The 17,322-nt window shown below is 41.2% G+C and overlaps 2 protein-coding genes across 5 annotated transcripts in view; both read right to left on the bottom strand.

Annotated features, from left to right (window-relative positions):
• Positions 1 to 9,757, bottom strand: part of aff4 (AF4/FMR2 family, member 4) — a 66,414-nt gene extending 56,657 nt beyond the window's left edge. For all 4 annotated transcript variants that reach the window (XM_078411319.1, XM_078411320.1, XM_078411321.1 and 1 more), the window contains exon 1: positions 9,367 to 9,757. The gene's annotated coding sequence lies outside the window, so the exon portion shown is untranslated. The remainder of the gene's footprint in view (positions 1 to 9,366) is intronic.
• A 2,511-nt stretch (positions 9,758 to 12,268) lies between these two features.
• Positions 12,269 to 17,322, bottom strand: part of zcchc10 (zinc finger, CCHC domain containing 10) — a 28,512-nt gene continuing 23,458 nt past the window's right edge. Inside the window, exon 5 of the transcript XR_013548067.1 lies at positions 12,269 to 13,286. The gene's annotated coding sequence lies outside the window, so the exon portion shown is untranslated. The remainder of the gene's footprint in view (positions 13,287 to 17,322) is intronic.

The raw sequence follows: 17,322 nt of genomic DNA, 5'->3' as shown, positions 1-17,322 counted from the left end.
AAACGTGGCCACAAAGCCTTCAATCCCCTCATCCAAATCATTAATGTACAATATAAAGAGCAGTGGCCCCAGTGACATGCAGAACTCCGCTAGCCACTGGTAGCCAACCAGAAAAAGCCCTCATTATTGCCACTCTTTGATATCCTGATATCCATGTTAGCAAAGCTCTCATTTTCCTTAGCAACCTCTCATGTGGCATCATATAAGCATCCTATTTTTTCAGTCTGAAGAAGGGTCTCGACCCGAAACATCACCCATTCCTTCTCTCCAGACCTGCTGAGTTTCTCCAGCATTTTGTGATACCTATCCTATTTTTTGAGATATGGGGATTGCCCAGTGAAATGAAACAAAATGGGGCTATATATTCTTTCTATTCTCTGCAATTAAGAATGATAGAAAATAGACACAAAAAGTTGGAGTAACTCAGCGGGACACAACATTTCTCGAGAGTAGGAATAGGTGACCTTTCAGGTCGAGACCCTTCGCCAGACTGGTTAGGGATAAAGGAAAATTAAGAATTATACATTCTTTTGCCAAATGGGATCTCAAGATGAATGTTGGAGTGCATCTCAAACTGTTGTAGAACTGGGACCTTCACCTTGAGAATGTTTTTTTAAATGGAGAGGGTTAAAAATCTTTAATTATTTACCCCTGAGTGGTGTTAGTGCAGTTCCTATTACAGATATATTTTGGGGGACTAAAAGAATTAAGGAATATTGGAATTGGGCTAATAAATTGTTCTGGCCAGATCAACCATGATTTCATTCAACAGAAAAGTTGACTTGAGTGACCATATCATTTTCTGATTTGAATTCTCAAGCTAATCTATATTAAGTTAGTGGAAATGCTGTTTAAGCCATCCCCCACTCTTCACTTTATTCAATTCGTAACATGAAACTGTCTTTGGTGTAAATCCAATCTGCAATCTATCTATCTGCAATCTTACATCACCAATCAGCCAGCTTTTCTCAACAGCCGTTGACAACTAATAACCCAATACATTTAAGAGTAATATTTAGCCAAATGTTTTTTTTGTACATGGCAGGGCACTTTTGAATATAAAAGGCAAGATTGAGTGTAACAAATTTGACGAACTACGGATGATTCAGCATTTTATTTAAATGTAGCGCTTGATAATCAAAGTTCTGACAAAAAAGTAAGAGATGCTTGTTTATGAACATCAAAAAGTCTTTGTTGTAGGCATACTAAAGCAGATATACACGCTTATTATTTTTCAATTCTGCCTTTAAATACGATGTTTGGAAATAGCCACACTCTAGGCATTTTAAGAGAGAGTTTCAAGTACATCACCGATAGGAACAGTGGACTGTTTTATTTCCATGACAAAAGCTGTCATTCACATTGTGCGTGAAAAGCCCTGCAGCTGTAAACCAGAGTGGCATGTAGACATCAATCATGGCAAAGATCTTTCCTTCTCTAACATTTGTACAAAGATCTGTTTTATGAATTTAACTCAAATTGCGCACAGAAGCGCAAAATTATTACACGCATCTTGTGATCAACTGTTCAACAGAATATACTTTTACACCGGGGAAACTAAATGCAGATAAGATAACCAAGATGTCAAACCCTCAAATTTTGTGCATTGGTACAGTTTTGATATTTTTTGCTCATCACAAATATCTCTCACATTCTAACTCATTATTGCCCCTCACAAAACATTCAGAATCCATACATTCAGAGAAACTCATCTTTTTCAACAAACCTTTAGTTTGAACATTAATGTTAGCCCTTGGTTTCATTCTGTTCCCATTAAAGTGGGAGCTGCCAATAACATGAGCTAATATCCAAACCAGGAGGAAGCAAATAGCATACAATGGGATACAGGGCTGTGGAGTCGGAGTAATCGTGGTGCTGCTGGTGTCGGAGACACAAGAAATCAAGGAGTCGGAGGTTTTGGGATCGACTCAACAGCCTTGATGGGATAGAAAAAAAGAACAAGCAAGTGGATAAGTGGTGACTGGAGGAAATAATGAGAAAAATGTGAGGATGTTCAGGTTTTGACCTCTGTAACCAAGGAATAACTCCCTTGGTTTTTGCATTGCAGTCCTACTACAGTGATTTTGGAATTGATTGATGCTCAATAAAAGCAACGAGACATTTAATATTCTGCGAGGCACCAATAAAACAAATGTCATGGGGTAGCTTCCACTGGCTCGGAAGTTTAGAAACATGTACAGACGCTCCACGACTTACGCAAGGGGTATGTTCCGCAAACCATTGCATAAATCAGATTTTACGCAAGTCGAAATTACCTTAAAACTAGATAGAAACTAAAAAGCAGATGCTAGTTAATATACAAAATGACAGTGCTGGAAGAACTCGGGTCAGACAGCATCTCTGGAAAACATGGATAGGTGACATTTTTGGGTTGGAACCCATCTTCGCACTAATTCTGCTGAGTTACTCCAGCATTTTGCACTGTTAACCGTTAAAACCACTGCTGCTGCCTCATCCTTCTCCAGTCGCTTTGTTCACTTCGCCTCTCCCCACACCTTCAGTAACGGGTTGAGGATGCGGCCGGCGGCAGTGGTGGAGGATGGAGAGGACAAAGTGATGGGTAGATGTGGTGGGAGGGGGGGGGGGAAGCGACAGAGGGGAGAGCGGACAAAGCAACAGCCGACAGGACGAAGCGGCAGCTTGTGAAAGTGGAGGGAGCCTCTTGGTGTCCTTGCTAGTCCTGTCGGTGGCCTGAAGAAATCAATGTCGACCCGGGGCTACAACCTGAGCCGCATCAACTGGACGGTGTGGCGGCTGGCGAAGGGCTCGCTGGTGCATCTTGCGGAAGATGTCAGCGACTCGGCCGGGAGTTTGTCTCCTCCACCTCCCTTGATCTCACTAAGCGTTGAGAGCGTTGCATTGACAGTGGCCGAAACTGGGAGAGCTGGAAGCCGTTGATGCTTTTATACTTATGAAGCTGATGGGAAGCCCTTCATACCATACCACACACATACAGCCGTAAACAGGCCTTTTCGGCCCACCAAGTCCGTGCCGCCCAGCGATCCCAGTACATTAACACTATCCTACACACACTAGGGACAATTTTTACATTTACCCAGCCAATTAACCTACATACCTGTACGTCTACATACCTGTACGTCTTCATCCTCCCATTGCAATAACAATTGTTTACATTAGTGCGAGTTTACGCAAGTTGCCCATGACGCAAGTTGGGGAGTGCCTGTACACGGTCTCAGAAGTACAGCTGGCTACATAGAACTGAGCCAAGACAAAGTCAAAGACAAACTCTGAAGAAGGGTCTTGACCCGAAATGTCACCTATTTCTTCTCTCCAGAGATCCTGGCTGCCTGTCCCGCTGAGTTACTCCAGCATTTTGTCTATCTTGACCCAAGACAAAGCATCCTTACAGTTCCTGTGCAGTTCTACAGCTCATTCTGGATCCTGAGTTCTTAGCATATTCAATGGTGAAATTAATAGATTTTTGATAGATTAATAGATTAAAAGATACAATCAGCTGTATCTTTTGCAGAGGTCAAAGGCCCATAAAATTTATTCTTACTTCTATTTAAATTCTTCAACTGATGCCAAACACAGAAGAGGTGAAGCTTCTGAGGATAATGAAAGATGGAGTTTGGGAAGCCACAACAGAGCCACATGCAGGCACTACCAGCAAAACTGGAACAAAGCAAGAAGATAAACTGAAGGTACAAGCTGGAAAAGCTGCCTGTTGAGCCAAAGACTGTGAAACAATACACAAAAATGACAAAAATGTTATACCAGTGACAAATAAGTTTAGACAGCAACATAATAGTTTAATGAAAAGAAAATGACAAGAAGAGGAATAGCAGGTAATATTCAGCAAGTCAGGCTGTATCTGCAAGCAAGCTTAAGGCCGAGCAGTTTTCATGAGAATAGGCAGATGATCTGTCACTGACCTGAAACATTAACTCCGCTTCTTTTTTCATACATATTGCCCAGCTTTGTGCATTTCCAGCATGTTCTGCTTTTACTTTGTATGGAAATTATACTTATATTAGAAAAATAATTGATTGATTTATTTTTTTATGTCTTGCTGCAGTTAACACTTTGCTGGCTTGAACTTTGCAGTTAGAATCAGAGTTATACAGCGCTGAAACAGGCTCTTCAGCCCAACACGGCCATGCCAAACAAGTTGCCTAATTAGAAACACACGTAACAGTTTCCAGCACACGAACAAGCGAATCAACTCAATAGATCATTGCCAATAGATCAGCTCCACGTAAACGGCCATCTCCCATTATACTTCAACTTAACTGATCAGTACTGCATCCCAAGAACGTAGCAATTGCTTGTGCACAAGGACAAAAAAAAACTCAACCGCTCCTGGAACTGCACTTCCATCATTTACAAAATGACATTTATTAGAAATCAATTGAATAATTGATAAGTAGCATAATACTTGCAATATCATTGCATCACAATTGATATCTGCAGATATCCTGCAGGACAACACAAGTATCTCATAAACTGTGATCAGAAGAAATCCACCGTGAGAGATTTATATTTTTCAAAGCCGATTAAAACTTAACTTGGTACAAAGAAACATCTGCTAAATTAGAAAGTTCAAAGAGCCATCTTTTGAAAAAAATGTTGAAACATTCACTCGAGTTGAAAAAAACAGCAGTTAGTGATATGAATAAGATCGACCATCTTGTGCACTAAAAGAAAATCACCACAGTACAGTGTGGACACATGTAGCACCTTCAATACCCTTGAGCAGGGAGAGGAAAATGATAAAAGGTAATGAAATTTAGTTAATTGATCTCATAAGAGTCAATAATCTAACATATTAACTGTTTTCTACCCACAGACAAGTGTCCTGACAAGTCCTTTAAGTGTGTTTTTATTTCAGGCTCCCAGGATTTGCAGCACTTTGCTTTTACATTGATCTCAGCTGATAGAGGTCACAGTTTGTGCTCACTCACCACACAAGTGGATGGGTTATTAATGGGAATCCACATTTTCTGGAACCCAGCTCATTGTAATTAATTTGCAAACAATACTTTCTTCCATGTAAAATGTATATAAATACAAACTTAAAGCATCTTTTTGATATTAAAATGTGGCAATGTTTCTGGCAGAAAGAATATTTGTAGGGACAGACCACAATCTTAATTGTAAGAATTGCTGCATAGACATCTTAAATTGTAGCATTTTTCAGTCTTCTGACAAATATTTTTCACGACAATATTTTATCAAAAAAGCTTTTTTCAAAAAGGAATACTAATCGCCAGGCTTCTTACATTATGTTTTCCTCTGATTACTCAACTAATTTAAAATTAGCGGTACTCAAAAGTAAACAATGAATGTAATGAGCATATGATGAGTGCTTGACAGCACTGGGCCTCTACTCGCTGGAGTTTAAAAGTTATGGGGGGGATCTCATTGAAACCTACAAAATAATGAAAGGCATCGATAGAGTGGATGTGGAAAGGATGTTTCCACTGGTGGGAGAATCTAGGACCAGAGGTCATGGCCTCAGAATTAAAGGGTGCTCGTTTAGAAAGGAGGCAAGGAGTAACTTCTTCAGTCAGAGGGTAGTTAATCTGTGGAGACCAAGTCAGTGGATATTTTTAAGGCAGAGAGACAGACAAATTCTTGATTAGAACGGGCATCAAGGGTTATGGGGAGAAGACGGGAAAATGGGATTAGGAGGCAGAGATCAGCCATGGCGAAGTAGACTTCTTGGGCCGAATGGCCTAATTCTACTCCTATAACTTGTAAATGTAAATTAAAGAAGCACATTAATATGTCTGTTAATAGTTTTTTGTAATGTTCAATCTGATTAATGTGAATTAGATTCAGAGCATCAGCCCCAAAATAAAATAGGAATTTGATTACTTTGTATTTTGCAGCTGGGCTACCCAATTCTTTAATTTGATATTATTAAATAACCACCATATCTACAAGCAAGGATTACAGGTTATTAGTTTTTGATTTTTTTTCTGGTTATATTTTGCAATGTTCTACATAGAGCTCAAAGTGATTTGCAAAAAAGGCAGCTACTTGGTACTAATCAAGATGAAACATAGGTATGATAAGGTAAACCACAAGAACAAAGTACAATGACAAACATTTAAATTCTATGGTGCATTACTAACTAGGCACACACTGCATCCCTGGGCATAGAACATTGAAATCTATTTCCAATTTGGACACAATATTACACTGAAATTTGCATGCTTGATTTACATTGTGGCTACATTATGCAAGACAGGTAGCACAGACTAGGCTGGTATTTCCTTGGGTAAAGATTAAAATAGCGATGAAATTTTAAGATGCTTCAGTTGATGGGTCAGAGTTGAAGGAAAGAAAGCACAATTGGAGTTTTTTTTTAGATTAGGAAACCATATTGGTAAATAAAGTTAAGAAACAGATGAGCTGTTTTAATCAACCACAACTCAGTGGTGTCACTCTATTCTGAAGGCTGTTGGTTCAAGTCCGCATGGCAGTTGGTCAATTAAAAGCCTATTGGTGAGTCGCGAACAGGAGCCAAAAATATCCCATCATCAGGATGCAATGGCGATGGGTGACAGTTTTTGTAACTATAAACTTGTATCCAATGGTGACTTATGTGGGTTAGTTTATGACCTCCTGCTGTTTGTAATGACAATATGCACATAAAAATAATGATAAAATCTGCCCGCGTAGAAATGCCAAGTAATGCACTTGGGGAGGAACAGAAGAGCAAAGACCCTAAAAAATGTACATCAGATTAAGTGCTGCTCCAGTTCAAATCAACTTTCTCATAAACCAACCTCTTCATACCATAAATCAACTTTCATTTCAATACAACCAGTAATGTTTTGACAAAGACATTCAGCAACATTTTTGCAAGACATCTGTAATCAGTCTGCGTCACCTGAAGCTGCAAGATAACATGGTAGCAGGCAGTGAAGAAAGCGAATGGTATGTTGGCATTCATAGCAAGAGGATTTGAGTTTAGGAGCAGGGAGGTTCTGCTGCAGTTGTACAGGGCATTGGTGAGACCGCACCTGGAGTATTGTGTGCAGTTTTGGTCTCCTAGCCTGAGGAAAGACGTTCTTGCCTTAGAGGGAGTACAGAGAAGGTTCACCAGATTGATCCCTGGGATGGCGGGACTTACATATGAGGAAAGACTGGATAGACTGGGCTTGTACTCGCTAGAATTTAGAAGACTGGGGGATCTTATAGAAACATACAAAATTCTTAAGGGGTTGGAGAGGCTAGATGCGGGAAGATTGTTCCCGATGTTGGGGGAGTCCAGAACTAGGGGTCACAGCTTAAGGATAAGGGGGAAGTCTTTTAGGACCGAGATGAGAAAACATTTCTTCACACAGTGGTGAGTGTGGAATTCTCTGCCACAGAAGGTAGTTGAGGCCAGTTCATTGGCTATATTTAAGAGGGAGTTAGATGTGGCCCTTTTTGCTAAAGGGATCAGGGGGTATGGAGAGAAGGCAGGTACAGGCTACTGAGCTGGATGATCAGCCATGATCATATTGAATGGCGGTGCAGGCTCGAAGGGCCTATTCCTGCACCTATTTTCTATGTTTCTATGTAGCTGGCTGATAAATATAATCGTTTTAATGGATTATCTACATGGGGCGCAAAATCTTCAAGTCTCTAAGGGGTTTTCATATAATGTATGACATCACTACTTATTAGCCTTTGCAAAGTCCAACAGTATCAGGCCCTTTTAAAAGATGGGAGAAACATTGGCCCTCCCTCCAAAACAGTAGTAAAACAGTGTTAAAGAACATACTTCAAAAAACATGAAAAACATTTAAAGTGAACAAATTAAGAGTTTTCATTCATGCAGTCAACTTTAACTAATTACAACGTAGCTTTGTACAAACAGTGGTTAGTGATTTAGTGTTAGAATGATTTTTTTTAAAAAAGTAGCCATGTTAAGGATCAACAAGCTTTACTGTTCCTTGTACAAAACTCTTAAGCCTCAGGTAAAAATGACCCAAGGGCATATAAGAGCTATATATAACACAGTAATTTCTACCCCTGTTCTAAAAGGAAAGCATTATAAACAAAAATATAGTTCAATTGCACAAAATAATACTTAGTTTTAGGATTTTTTAAAGATTTCAAAACATTTAAGGAAGTGAGGCGATTAAGTATTGCGGAATTAAAAATGTCGTTTAAAAAGTTTGTTCTCAAGAATCTATTCTCTCTCTATCCTGTATTCAAATTTTATGTGCATCATCATCTTGGCTCACATTGCAGAAGCCATACCACACCAATAAAAACCATGATAATACTGTACATTCAAAAATGTCCATTGATAACAAAACTAATAGCTATCGAATGTTCCATCAATTTAAGTAATTCCAAGATACTTCAATGCATTAGTAAAATGCAAAGGGCATTTTGTAGTTTATCATACTGGACGTTACTACCTAAAAGTGCTCCCTTAGAACACAAAAGTTTGATTTCTCATTTCAAACCTAACACGAAACCAGGTGCAACTAATACAACTGTGGATGTTAACCACACTACTACTAAACCAAGACAAATAGATAGATATCTACTGAATCCAACATTTGCTTCAAATGAAGAAAATGGACCCCAGTTAAGTCAGTCAGTGGCTTGCCTAGATAAACCGCGTCCGAGTTCGAGAGATCCCATTTTGTTATTGGCACATTAACACATTTCACATTAAACAACCTTCCGCATAAAATATCTTTTGAAAATAATAACCGGCGAGGCGAACTTAAAGGGAAAAAAAAAAAAGGTTCAATTCCTACGTGCATCTCTTTCTCCAAGAGAGAAAAAAAAAGAGCTTGGTTAATCTCCTATTGCTGCCAACAATCCTGACGCTTGACAGACATCTTTATTAATGGATTTGTAGTTCTTCTCGGCTCTACTTAATAGAGTTATTGGTCGGGGATGGACAACTCCTCCCAGGGATGCCAAGTGCTGTTAAGGGCAGAGAGAGAGACACTTTCTTCAACACCGGCTTTTGAACAAAAGGGTTCGGCCGACGTGACGTCGCATTTACAAGAAAATGTTTTCAGGGGAGGGAAAAAAAAAAGAAACCAACACCAATTTTCATTCGCCATCTAATTCACCGGAAAGGCTGGAAATCCCCTGGCTTTACAATAATCGGCCTGGATTAAATAAAAAAAGTAAAAATCAACACCCATACATCGGTTCTCAGCGTTGGGTGGGTGGGTGGGTGGATTGTTTTGAAAGGGGGGTAGGAATCAGATGGATTATAAGATTTTTTTAAAAAGGGGGTCGGTGAGAATGAGGCCTCGGTCCCTCGTTAAACGAGCGGCCGGGCGGCGGCATCTCCAGCCCGGGGGAGTCTGACACGACAGGTCGGGGAAGGAGAACAAGCCCTTGCTGGCTTACCTTCAGTGCTGTCCCAGGCCCCGAGCCATCTTGCACATCCACGCAACTGGAAGAGGGGGGATTACTGTAGGCCGGCCGGGAGAGGGGAGGGGGAAGACAAGCCGGCGCTCCCTGCCCTACCGCCACCTCAGATGCACCGCCGCCACCGCCGCCGCCGCCACTGTTACTGCCGCTGCCTTCCCCCGCCGCCGTCGCCGGCCGTCCACGCCCATCGAACCGATCGCGGTGCAAACAAATATTTACAGACGTGTTTGTAAAGGTGGGAGTAGTTTTTTTTTCCTCCCAGGGAATAAAACAATGTGTGGAAGTCGGCGTGGGGAGCAGAGTAGGAGCGGCGGTAATCAGGCGGACGCCATTTTAAGAACGGACCTCCTCCTCCCCTCCCCTCCCCCCATGAGCCCGAACAGCTGGTAACCAGGGAGGGGTCACGTGACGTGCGCTTGGCCACACGAGGGGGGGGGGAGGGGGGGAGCCCGGGCCCGGCCCGTCACCGCTCCCTATACGGAGCGAGATGGTAAGGGGGGGGGGGGGGGGTTGTGGGTGGGGAGCACGTGACCGCTCCATATACGGGGCGAGACAGGGAGGAGGACGGAGCACGTCACCGCTCCATATACGGAGGGAGATGGGACGCAGCGCGTCACCGCTCCGTAAACGGAGGGAGATGTGGGACGCAGCGCGTCATCGCTCCATATACGGAGGGAGAGGGGAAGGGGGGTGTGGAGCACGTGACCACTCCATATACGGAGCAAGATGGGAGGGGGAGGACGGTGCACGTCACCGCTCCATATACGGAGGGAGATGTGGGACGCAGCGCGCTACCGCTCCATATACGGAGGGAGATGGGGGACGCAGTACGTAACCGCTCCGCATACGGGGAGACGGGGATCAACGCACGTGACTCTCCCTTATATGGAGAGCGTCTGGATGAGCACGTGACTACTCCATATATGGAGAGACCAGGTGACAGCGTCACTACGCCAGAGGGATTGCTGATGGATACAAATCTGTACAAGACTTTTATTACTGCCTATTTGCAAAGCACTTTTCCCGCCCTGAAATCACTGTAAAAACTCTTGAGGGATGGGCCCTGACATGCTTTTGGAAAAACAAATGACTTTTCCACTGATTAGCAACATTTTAAGTTTAGGTGCACACAACTAGTACAATTAAAACAAAATAAATTCATCAACACATAGTATATAATTCAAATTTTATTCTCTGTACAGGTGCAACAGATATATCCTGAAAGTTTGGTAACTGCAGTTGTTTGCACAAAAGCTTTTGTGAAGTGACAGTTACAAAAACATATCTTCCAATTTAGAAAAGGGAGCCTTTTTCTGGCATGTATATATATATTAATTCCACATTTTCCATGGCCAAGTGAGATTGCATTTGAATTCAAAGATTGAGGATTCTGTCCGAGTCCATTGTGGAAATTGTACCCAAGCTGGAGTAACTCAGCAGGTCAGGCAGCACCTGGAGAACATGAATAGGTGACTGTAGGAAGAAATTGCAGATGCTGCTTTAACCGAAGATAGACACAAAAAGCTGGAGTAACTCAGCGGGACAGGCAGCATCTCTGGAGAGAAGGAATGGGTGACGTTTCAGTCTGAAGAAGGGTCTCCACCCGAAACATCACCCATTCCTTTTCTACAGAGATGCTGCCTCTCCCGCTGAGTTGCTCCAGCTTTGTGTCTATCAGGCGAGACTTTTGTTTCTACTCCAATTTACATATTTTTGTGGGAAAGATTATTGTTGAATGAAAAATAATTATCTTAACATGAAATTTAAATTGTTTCACTAAAACAGGCAAGTCGTACACTGACAAAAAACAAGTTTGTAGCAAGATATGTAAAAAGACATTATATAAATTATATAGTTATACAAACATTACTAGCATTATTACTAGCTTTGCCAAGATTTTACATTGAAATGTTTGCTCTTTTCTAGCATTGTATGAATATATCACGATGTATTTTTTCTCTCCAAGATCAAGGCTGTAAATTCGTTTTGTGCTTTCATATGGAAAAATTGTTTTCAGGACACATTTTCCATGGCCAAGTGGGATAGTACTTGCAATCAACGATTAGATTTTAGTCATAGAGAGTCATAGAGTCCTACAGCACAGAAAGAGGCCCTTCGGCCCATCGTGTCCGTGCCGCCCGTTACCAAACACAGTCTAATTTTAATCCCATTTTCCCGCATTTGGACCGTAGCCCTGAATGTTGTAGCATTTCAAGTGCCCATCCAAATGCCTCTTAAACGTTGATAGTTTTGTGATAGTACATTGTGGAAATTGTACCCCAAAACTCCTAGAAAACTCTCTTCTTTTAGTATCTACTTAATCTTGAGACAACAACCATAAAAGATGCTTAAAGTTGGATACTCATCCTGATGCATTATGCATAGTCTCAATGTTGCAAGCACAGCATGATAATAGCAAGATAATATTATTTGTCAGCTGTTGCTTGAGCTACTAAGGGTTTGACTTAAAAAGAGTAAAGCTATTATAATAAAGTATAATTCACAATTTTTGTTTTGATTAGAACTCTATCACCATCTTCACAGTTGACATGGAATAAATCCCTGTTCACAAATGTATTGAATTTTATATCGCACTTAAATCCTGCCATATTACTCACTTTATTTGTAATTAATTTTAGAAATTTGTACACTTCACATCCTGTGTCTTTGGTCCACGTGGAAGAAATTAATTTAGAGGGAAATTAAAAGAAAATGAAAAGCGGAGACTTCGCAAGTTTGCTTCGAGACTTTATTGCATGATATCATGGAGAGATGGCGGCAGTAAACTGCCCACCAGTTCTCTGACTTCACAGCAGAATTAACTGACAGTTATACTGTGCAGTAAACAACTTTTGTTTTTTTTGTTAGATACTACTCTATGAAAATATTCTATCAACTATATGGGTACCAATTATTTTATTTGTCATGACATACTTTTGGTTATGTTAATCTTATTCAACAACATATGGTTAATACGTCAAACACAATACAAGGGCATCTTGACATTATTCTACCTCACCTTTTAGGCAGCCCGTGCCACCATCCTCTCTCTGAGCCTATCATAAGCCCCCCATTTACAGTAACATTTCTATGCCACCAGCGGAAGGTCATCACAGTCTGGTTTGGGAACAGCTCTGCCCAGGACAGGAAGGCCCTGCACAGAGTAGTGCGTTCAGCAGAACGCACCATGGGAACTACACTCGCCCCCCTGCAGGACCTATACATCAGGAGGTGTACATCGAGAGCAAGCAAGATTATGAGGGACCCCTGCCACCCCAGCAACAGACTGTTCCAGCTGCTATGGTCAGGCAAACGCCTCCGCTGTCACGCTGTGAAGACGGAGAGGATGAGATGGAGTTTCTTCCCACAAGCCATCAGGACTGTTAACTATTATAACTCCAGGGACTAAATTTTGTCTTCTCTATATTAACTTTAATTTATATGCTGTAACTGTAATTCTTTTTTTGCACAATCCGCAGGCATTGCCACTTTCATTTCACTGCACATCATGTATGTGTATGTGACAAATAAACTTGACTTGACTTAGTCTACTGTACCTTCTCACAGAAGGGAAAACAGCTTTGTTATCTCCTCTACTATTTCATGTTTACCTTTACCATCCACCCTTCAACACATTCCCAGATAAGAGGTAATACGTCTAATCTTACTTTGCCGATTCTTACGGACCTCTTCTGCACCTGGTCAACGAGAGATGCCAATTGTCACATCCAAGCACCCTTTCGTTACCTTGTTCAATTCCAATCAAAATTAAGTAAGGAAGGATATTAATTTTTCTTCCACAGTCCACCTTGAGGATATTGCAAACTTGACTATATCTGGCACAGAAGCAATCTTGTAACTTGTTGTCAGGTTTAGCCGAGCCAAGTAATATATCTCTGGAGAACAAAGAAAAACCCAATATTCATTTCCTCTCACACTGCATCTTGATAAAAATATGGAAAGGTTATTTCAATGCAGAATAAAAACATTTGGTTTAAATTGTGTGTTGATTGCATTTCAAAATCATGTATTAGGTAGCTTTAAGATATATTGGTTGCCACTGGCAATGTGAAAAAATCTGCCTGTGCAATAAAGTCAGGGAGGTCAAATGTCAATTGACCTCAAAAATGAAACTAAAAAGAAGTGACATCAGTGGAATAACAACATTCACATTTTTCCTCATAAATGCCACTCAATAAATCATAGCTTGAATTGAGGTTAGCTTCAAGAGAATTACCACAAACAAGTCTAAATGAGTACCACTCAAAATTTCCAGGAAATCGTTTGTAAGCACATTTCTACATACAGGACAATATTTACTACATTGAATGTAGTAAATTAACTTTGAGAATTAAATGTTATTCTTTCCACATGCCATAGTTTCTGATGTAATCAGTTATTAATAATTATTCCACTGGATGTCTTAACATCCATCCATTCCACTGATGTAACTTCAGCCTTTTAATTTTGTTACCCATTCCTACTTCCCATCTTTATTGCAAAGGCAATAAAGATTGCAAACTTCTACTCTTTGACTATGACCATTATTGGTGTGGTAACTTCGTTTCTTGTCCACTCAAAGTGCTTTTAATATTCAATTTTAGGAGGGGAGAGTTTATCTTTAGATTTAGATTTTTTAGATTTAGAGATACAGCGCAGAAACAGGCCCTTTGTATGAAATGGGTGAACCAGGTGAGTCTGTACTCATTGGGATACAAGAAAGAGAGGTGACCACATTGAAACATACTGGAAAAATGTTGAGGAAGTATCCTCTTGGGAGTCTAAGACCAGAAGACAGAATCTCAAATGTTTTGTCCACCTAAGGAGATGCAAGTCTTTGGAATATACTAACTGTAAAGTCTGGAAACTGAAAAGGCATACGTCCTGAAGTAAGCTTAGATATCTCACAGCAAAAGTCACACTAAAGTTGCACCCATGATAAAATGGAGCTTGAGGGGAAGAAGCTTAGATTTGAAACTAATGTCTTAAATTTAACTAAAGACAATCACAAAGATATGAAGACACAGTTACTAAAATGGACTGGGAAAATAGATGAGATGGTGGTCTATCAGTGGGAGATATTTAAAGAAATACTTAATTCTCAACATTATAGACAATAGACAATAGGTGCAGGAGTAGGCCATTCAGCCCTTCGAGCCAGCACCGCCATTCAATGCGATCATGGCTGATCACTCTCAATCAGCACCCTGTTCCTGCCTTCTCCCCACACCCCCCCACTCCGCTATCCTTAAGAGCTCTATCCAGCTCTCTCTTGAAAGCATCCAACGAACTGGCCTCCACTGCCTTCTGAGGCAGAGAATTCCACACCTTCACCACTATCTGACTGAAAAAGTTCTTGCTCATCTCCGTTCTAAATGGCCTACCCCTTATTCTTAAACTGTGGCCCCTTGTTCTGGACTCCCCCAACATTGGGAACATGTTTCCTGCCTCTAATGTGTCCAATCCCCTAATTATCTTATATGTTTCAATAAGATCCCCCCTCATCCTTCTAAATTCCAGTGTATACAAGCCTAATTGCTCCAGCCTTTCAACATACGACAGTCCCGCCATTCCGGGAATTAACCTAGTGAACCTACGCTGCACGCCCTCAATAGCAAGAATATCCTTCCTCAAATTTGGAGACCAAAACTGCACACAGTACTCCAGGTGCGGTCTCACCAGGGCCCGGTACAACTGTAGAAGGACCTCTTTGCTCCTATACTCAACTCCTCTTGTTATGAAGGCCAACATTCCATTGGCTTTCTTCACTGGCTGCTGTACCTGCATGCTTCCTTTCAGTGACTGATGCACTAGGACACCCAGATCTCGTTGAACATCCCCTCTTCCTAACTTGACACCATTCAGATAATAATCTGCCTTTCTATTCTTACTTCCAAAGTGAATAACCTCACACTTATCTACATTAAACTGCATCTGCCGTGTATCCGCCCACTCACACAACCTGTCCAAGTCACCCTGCAGCCTTATTGCATCTTCCTCACAATTCACACTACCCCCCAGCTTAGTATCATCTGCAAATTTGCTAATGGTACTTTTAATCCCTTCATCTAAGTCATTAATGTATATCGTAAATAGCTGGGGTATATAAAGAGGATAAAAATAAATCGAGTAAGCAAACTGAAAAAGAAAACAAAAACAGCAAAAGTGAGAGCAGCAGAATTAATTGATCCCTCAGAGAATGATGTTGGGGAATTTGTAATGGGAAATAAGAAAATGGCTGACTGAACAAATATTTTGTACCTGTTTTCACCTTAGAGGACACTAAAACATCCCCAATAATAGCTGATCCAGAGCAAAAATAATGAAGGAACTTAAAACAAATCAGCAGAGGAAAAGAACTAAGCTAGACACAAAAAGCTGGAGCAACTCAGCGGGACAGGCAGCATCTCTGGAGCGAAGAAATGGGTGACATTTCGGATCGACACCCTTCTTCAGACTGGTTAGGGATAAGGGAAACGAGCGATATAGACGACGATGTGGAGAGATAAAGAACAATGAACTAAGCTAATGGGAATAAAGGTTGTCAACTCTCTGGGACATAATGACCATGCTAGGTCAAGGAATAGTAGAATTAGGCCATTCGGCCCATCGTCTACTCTGCCATTCAATCACAGCTGATCTACCTCTCCCTCCTAACCCCATTCTCCTGCCTTCCCCCGATCACCTCTGATACCCGTACTAATCAAGAAGACAGGGCATTAAACGTAGTAGCCAGAGAACTGCACATCGTGTATGTGACAAATAAACTTGACTTGACATGACTTGATGTATTCATTGTAATAGTTCAAACTTCATACTCTGGAAATGTTCAGGAAGACATTTCCAGAGTATGAATGTCCAGAAAATACAAATACAATCCCCCCCTATTCAAGAGAGGGAGACAGAGAACCACACTAGTTTGTTTAATATTTGTCTCTGTGAAAATGCTGCAATTCATCAGGTGAATGGACATTTAGAAAATAATAAATGTATTATTTATTAGAGAGAGCAAATAGATTACAAAAACAGGGATGTAATGTTGAGGCTTCATAAGGCACTAGTCAGACCAATTTGGAGTATTCAGAGCAATTTTGGGCCCTATATATGAGGAAGGATGTGCTGGCGCTGGAGAGGGTCCAGAGGAGGATTACTGGAATGATCCCAGGAATGAGTGGGTTAACATATGATGAACGTTTGACAGCACTGGGCCTCTACACACTGGAGTTTAGAAGGATGAGGGGGGGACCTTATTGAAACTTACTGAATAGTGAAAGGCCTGGATAGAGTGGATGTGGAAAAGATGTTTCTACTAGTGGGAGTGTCTAGGACTAAAGAAATTCCTCCTCATCTCCTTCCTAAAGGAACATCTCCTTCCTGAAGGAACATAATTTTACTCTTAACTGTGGTGAATCTGTGGAATTCATTGCTACAGAAGGCTGTGGAGGCCAAGTCAATGGATATTTCTAAGGCAGAGATAGATAGATTCTTGATTAGTACGGGTGTCAGGGGTTACGGGGCAAAGGCAGGAGGTTGGGGTTGAGAGGGGAAGATAGATCAGCCATGATTGAATGGCAGAGTAGATTTAATGGGCCAAATGGTCTAATTCTGCTCCTATGAACTTACCCAACAGGATCAATTTACAGTTTCCAGTTAATCTACCAACTTGCACGTCATTAAGACGTGGGACGAAAACTGAAGCACTGGAAGGAAACCCACAAAGCCACATAGAGAAGTGCAACTATACGCATACACCACCCAAGGTTAGGATTGAACCGGTGTTTGCTGACGTTGTAAGGCAGTGACTCTACAAACTGTAGATAGACACAAAATGCTGGAGTAACTCAGCGGGACAGGCAGCATCTCTGGAGAGAAGGAATGGGTTACATTTCGGGTCGAGACCTTTCAGACTGTCAGGAGAGAGGGAGATACAGA

Source organism: Rhinoraja longicauda, chromosome 14 (assembly GCF_053455715.1).
Source record: "Rhinoraja longicauda isolate Sanriku21f chromosome 14, sRhiLon1.1, whole genome shotgun sequence".
Taxonomy (NCBI): Eukaryota; Metazoa; Chordata; class Chondrichthyes; order Rajiformes; family Arhynchobatidae; genus Rhinoraja; species Rhinoraja longicauda.
This window is presented reverse-complemented; position numbering and strand designations above follow the sequence as displayed.